Source organism: Austrofundulus limnaeus, unplaced genomic scaffold, assembly GCF_001266775.1.
Source record: "Austrofundulus limnaeus strain Quisiro unplaced genomic scaffold, Austrofundulus_limnaeus-1.0 Scaffold402, whole genome shotgun sequence".
NCBI lineage: Eukaryota > Metazoa > Chordata > Actinopteri > Cyprinodontiformes > Rivulidae > Austrofundulus > Austrofundulus limnaeus.
The window spans coordinates 195,389-201,511 of record NW_013952804.1 but is presented as its reverse complement, the minus strand read 5'-3'; the positions used below and the strand labels follow the sequence as shown (position 1 = coordinate 201,511).

Below are 6,123 nucleotides of genomic sequence, written 5' to 3'. Positions count from 1 at the left end.
CCCGACAGAGGAGGGAGGGGCGGGGCGGCTGTCGCCGTGCGGCGCTTCAACAACTGTCCTGCGTCTGACCTCAAAGTGCACAAGCTTCAGACTTCAGCGTTGGCTGCGATTTTGAAGCTGAAATCGCGTTCGGTGTGAACGCACCATTAGACTCCAGCAATGCATGACCTCTCTTATTTTGATAAGGTAGTTCCTGGGCTGAGAACCCTGTTATTGGTTAGGTGGTTACCGTTGTCGAACTGTGATTGGTTATAAGCGTGTTACAGGATGTTATATTATCGGCTGCTCTGCACTGATGCGGCAGCCACAACTCGACAGACTTCTCTGATTGACTTCTGCTCTGTTGTTGCTCAGATTAAATCATTTGATGACCATACACGCAGACTTTCTGTGCATTTATTCCAACGTGTTTCTGTATTCTTGGTAAATCTTGCCACCATAGTTTTTTGGCGTTGTCTGAAGGCAGCTCCAAGGACCGGAGTTTGCCCGCTGTGGCCGGTTTTCGGATGACCACTGGACAAAGGAGGAAGAAGGTTTTCCAGGTTTTTCTTCAGTTTCTGAGAAAGCTGACCTGTTATTTTTTTTAAGTTTTTTTCCTATGCTGAACGTATCCAGGCTGGGATTTGTCCTCAGATTCGGCCGTTGTGGGTGACTTTGGGACTGGAGCTGAAAAGAACCCGTCTGTAACAGAAACACGGTGAGCTAATATTTTCATTACATTTTATGCAAAAAAAAAAAAAGCTACGGCTATTTTCGGCCCACCACACTCTAAATAAATCTGATTGTTAGACGCTTGTCTGGTCACTTTCAGCGGTTGGTGGTGACTTTTAGCTGAGATATTGGGAGCGTTTTTATTTCAAATTGAGTTAAAACAGGGAGGTTTAGCTTTCTGTTTTGAGGTAGCCAAGAGGTGATTGTTTCATCTTCGTGAGTGTAGGCAGTTAGACAGGATTAAACTGCTGAGGGAAAATTAAATTTTCTGTTTCTGTTTTCTGTTGAGGGAAACAAGAAGTAGGCTAAAAGTCAGTTAGAAGGCGGCCGCCCGATTTTCATTTTAAGAATATTGCTTAGGTAGTGTACTGAGCATGAGTTTTGTAGTAATGTGTCAGACTGGATCTGTTGTTCAACCAATGTATGCGTCAGACGGGCYGTGCGCACAAGCAATGGTAAACAAATACGGTGAGGAGGCCGTGTCGCGTTTGTGGGTATGGTCTGACAAATTTGGTTTCCCGGACGGTGGGAGTTTCAGTCTCAGACAGCTCAGCCACCTCCGTGACCGCTTACTGGAACATGAATCAAAGCTTAAATCGAGAAAAATGATAAAGGTCTCTGATTTAAATGAAATAGNACTTGAAGTGAGTCAAACTGAAATGTGTCAGGATGTGAAGGGAGTGTTCAGATCAGCTGTGTGGGAAACCAAATGGAACAAAGCTTTCAGGGAAACTGGACACAGATGTACAGATTGTATTATGTTATGGATTAATTATGTATATCTGTTTAACCTTGACGCTGTCCAGTACTCATATCTTATGACAACTAGTTTAGGCTGTTTTAATCTGTTGTCCTAGACTTCAAGACTCCAGCAAATGCATGACCTCTCTTATTTTGATAAGGTAGTTCCTGGGCTGAGAGCCCTGTTATTGGTTAGGTGGTTACAGCTGTCAAACTGTGATTGGTTGTAAGCATGTCACAGGATGTTATATTATCGGCTGCTCTGCGCTGACGAGCCAGCCACAACTTGACAGACTTCTCTGATTGACTTCTGCTCTGTTGTTGCTCAGATTAAATCATTTGATGACCATACACGCAGACTTTCTGTGCTTTTATTCTAACGTGTTTCTGCATTCTTGGTAAATCTTGCCACCACAGTTTTTTGGCGTTGTCTGAAGGCAGCTCCTAGGACCGGAGTTTGCCCACTGCGGCCGGTTTTCGGACGACCACTGGACAAAGGAGGAAGAAGGTTTTCCGGGTTTTTCTTCAGTTTCTGAGAAAGCTGACCTGTTTTTTTTGTTTGTTTGTTTGTTTGTTTTCCTCTGCTGAACATATCCCGGCTGGGATTTGTCCTCAGATTCGGCCGCTGTGGGTGACTTTGGGACTGGAGCTGAAAAGAACCTGTCTGTGACAGAAACACGGTGAGCTAATATTTTCATTACATTTTATGCACAAAAAAAAAAGCTACGGCTATTTTTGGCCCACCACACTCTAAAAAAATCTGATTGTTGGACACTTGTCTGGTCACTTTCAGCGGTTGGTGGTGACTTTTAGCCAAGATATTGGGAGCGTTTTTATTCCAAATCGAGTTAAAACAGGGAGGTTTAGCTTTCTGTTTTGAGGTAGCCAAGAGGAGATTGTTTCATCTTCGTGAGTGTAGGCAGTTAGACATGATGAAACTGCTGAGGGAAAATATAATTTTCCGTTTCTGTTTTCTGTTGAGGGAAACAACTGTAGGCTAAAAGTCAGTTAAAAGGCGGCCGCCCGATTTTCGTTTTAAGAATATTGCTTAGGTAGTGCACTGAGCACGAGTTTTGTAATAATGTGTCAGACTGGATCTGTTGCTCAACCAATGTATGTGTCAGACGGGCCGTGCGTACAAGCAATCGTAAACAAATACGGCGAGGAGGCCGTGTCGCATTTGTGGGTATGGTCTGACAAATTCGGTTTCCCGGACGGTGGGAGTTTCAGTCCCAGACAGCTCAGCCACCTCCGTGACCGCTTACTGGAACATGAATCAAAGCTTAAATCGAGAAAAATGATAAAGGTCTCTGATTTAAATGAAATAGAACATCATAAAAATGTTTTTTGGCATGGGAGGAGGAGGCCCTAAGGAGAGAAAATAAAATAATGAGCTCAGAAAWGTGTATGTTGGAAAGTGGCTCTCCTACCAATGAAAATGAAAAGATAGAAAAAAAGCCTCCTGTAAAGAATGAAAAAAATGATGAAAAAGCTGTTGTTAAAATTTCTAAATGTGTTTCCCTCCATTTACCCCTCTCTGCATGGGCTGGGAAATCAATATGAGGACACCCTGGCTCCTGGTCACCGGCCCCCACCGTCGACCCAACCCGGCTTCGACAGTGATGAACCTAATGACGAATCATCTGATGACCCTGATGACGAGGAAGAGGTGCTGCAAACAGAATCTGATGACGACAAACCTGCTGATAACCGTCCTCAAACACCACCTCCTATGAGCACCGACCCAGTGAAGCAAGAACGGCCAGAACCAAAGCCAAGAAACGTGACTAAACCAGCTGCCACAAAGATGGAACTCAGGAAAAGACAGGAGAAGCAAGGTGCAGCAGAAGCCCCCCGCACCTCCACCTCTCATTCAAAGACAAGGTACCACAGCTCAGATGCTGTACCTCTGAAGACCACAAAGAAATTGGCTAAGCTGCAGGAGGAAAAAGAGGCTCTGGAAACACAGCTAGCAGCAATCACCCAGAGACCAGTGAGCTGACTCTGCCGATGATAGAGGTCGCAGGACATGCAGGTCCAGCACTGGTGTTCCGTCCCTGGACAAATGAGGACATGATGGCATATATGCAGCAACTGCCTAACGTTGTCGAAGGAGGAGAAAAGTTCTGTGCTGCCATTAAAACTTTCTGCATGGAAGTGCAGCCCACCTGGCCTGAGCTGAGAAGACTGCTAATCCTTCACTTGGGCCAAACCAACTTTGACAAGGTTAAAGGTGACCTGGTAGGTGAATACCGTGTCATGCATCCTACCTTTGATGATGCTGCAAACAACCATTACAGAGCTGCATTGGACAAGCTGTGTGCCACCATCAACCAAGCTTTTCTAAGAAAGGTTGTCATGGCAAAGGTGAAGCCCTGTATACAACTAAACACTGAAACATCAGAAGATTACTCCTCTCGGCTGCTAGCTGCCCATAATGAGTACTCTGGCGTGGACAAGCCATCAAGCCTTGGTGATGTGATGGGGCATTGGGAGTGCGCCTTTAGCCAACATTTCCTAAATGGGCTGCTACCTGAAGTCTTTGTAATGATGTAAGTCACCTGTCTGGACATGAAAAACGCTCGCTTGGAAAAACTGCGCAAACACGCCAGATGTGCCTATGAGAAACTGGAGGATGAAAGAGAGGCTGAAGATAAGCTGCTATCTGAAGCCCATAGGCAAACACAGCTCACATTAGCCCAGACTGTGTCAAAACCAGCTGTTGAAAATACAGCTACTGCCAACACAGCTGCCAGTTTCCCTCACGGTTGTATAAGAGTCCGCGGCAACTTGAAAGTATGCCAAGAAATCACCAAATTCCTACTGCTACATCTGTGGGAGCCCAGATCACTGGGTCAAAGACTGCCCGAAGAGGTTTGTCAAAGGGGAGATGGATGTCTACAGCTGACTAGACGTGGAACAAGGCCGGGCGGAGCTTCAACGGGGGGGTCGACACCAGAAGCACAGACTGTCCAGGTCGTGAGCAGCAGATTTTCTGCACCTTCTGAGATACAGTGGGCAAAATAAGTATTGAACACGTCACCATTTTTCTCAGTAAATATATTACTAGAGGTGCTAATGACATGAAATTTTCACCAGATGNCCTCCATTTACCCCTCTCTGCATGGGCTGGGAAATCAATATGAGGACACCCTGGCTCCTGGTCACCGGCCCCCACCGTCGACCCAACACGGCTTCGACAGTGATGACCCAGATGACGAATCATCTGATGACCCTGATGACGAGGAAGAGGTGCTGCAAACATAATCTGATGACGACAAAGCTGCTGATAACCGTCCTCAAACACCACCTCCTATGAGCACCGACCCAGTGAAGCAAGAACAGCCAGAACCAAAGCCAAGAAACGTGACTAAACCAGCTGCTACAATGATGGAACTCAGGAAAAGACAGGAGAAGCAAGGTGCAGCAGAAGCCCCCCCGCCCCTCCACCTCTCGTTCAAAGACAGGGTACCACAGCTCAGACGCTGTAGCACTGAAGACCACAAAGAAATTGGCTAAGCTGCAGGAGGAAAAAGAGGCTCTGGAAACACAGCTAGCAGCCATCACCCAGAAGACCAGTGAGCTGACTCCGCCGATGATAGAGGTCGCAGGACATGCAGGTCCAGCACTGGTGTTCCGTCCCTGGACAAATGAGGACATGAAGGCATATATGCAGCAACTGCCTAACGTCATCGAAGGAGGAGAAAAGTTTTGCGCTGCCATTAAAACTTTCTGCATGGAAGTGCAGCCCACCTGGCCTGAGCTGAGAAGACTGCTAATCCTTCACATTGGCCGAACCAACTTTGACAAGGTTAAAGGTGACCTGGTAGGTGAATACCGTGTCATACATCCTACCTTTGATGATGCTGCAAACAACCATTACAGAGCTGCATTGGACAAGCTGTGTGCCACCATAAACCAAGCTTTTCCAAGAAAGGTTGTCATGACAAAGGTGAAGGCCTGTGTACAACTAAAGACTGAAACATCAGAAGATTACTTCTCTCTGCTGCTAGCTGCCCATAATGAGTACTCTGGGGTGGACGAGCCATCAAGCCTTGGTGACGTGATGGGGCATTGGGAGTGCGCCTTTAGCCAACATTTCCTAAATGGGCTGCTACCTGAAGTCTTTGTGGTGATGAAGGTCACCTGTCTGGACATGAAAAACACTCGCTTGGAAAAACTGCGCAAACACGCCAGATGTGCCTATGAAAAACTGGAGGATGAAAGACAGGCTGAAGATAAGCTACTATCTGAAGCCCATAGGCAAACACAGCTCACATTAGCCCAGACTGTGTCAAAACCAGCTGTTGAAAATACAGCTACTGCCAACACAGCTGCCTGTTTCCCTCGCGGTCGTGGAAAAGTCCGTGGTAACTGGAAAGTATGCCAAGAAATCTTAAAATTCCTACTGCTACATCTGTGGGAACCCAGATCACTGGGTCAAAGACTGCCCGAAGAGGTTCGTCAAAGGGGAGACGGATGTCTACAGCTGACTAGATGTGGAACAAGGCCGGGCGGAGCTTCAACGGGGGTGGGGGGGTCGACGCCAGAAGCACAGACTGTCCAGGTCGCGAGCAGCAGATATTCTGCACCTTCTGAGATACAACGGGTAAAATAAGTATTGAACACATCACCCTTTTTCTCAGTAAATATATTACTAGAGGTGCTAAT

At 46.6% G+C, this 6,123-nt stretch overlaps 1 protein-coding gene across 1 annotated transcript in view; it reads right to left on the bottom strand.

The window, feature by feature from the left end:
- Nucleotides 1-6,123, bottom strand: part of cacna1ba (calcium channel, voltage-dependent, N type, alpha 1B subunit, a) — a gene marked incomplete in the record, with an annotated part of 226,765 nt that overhangs the window by 65,126 nt on the left and 155,516 nt on the right.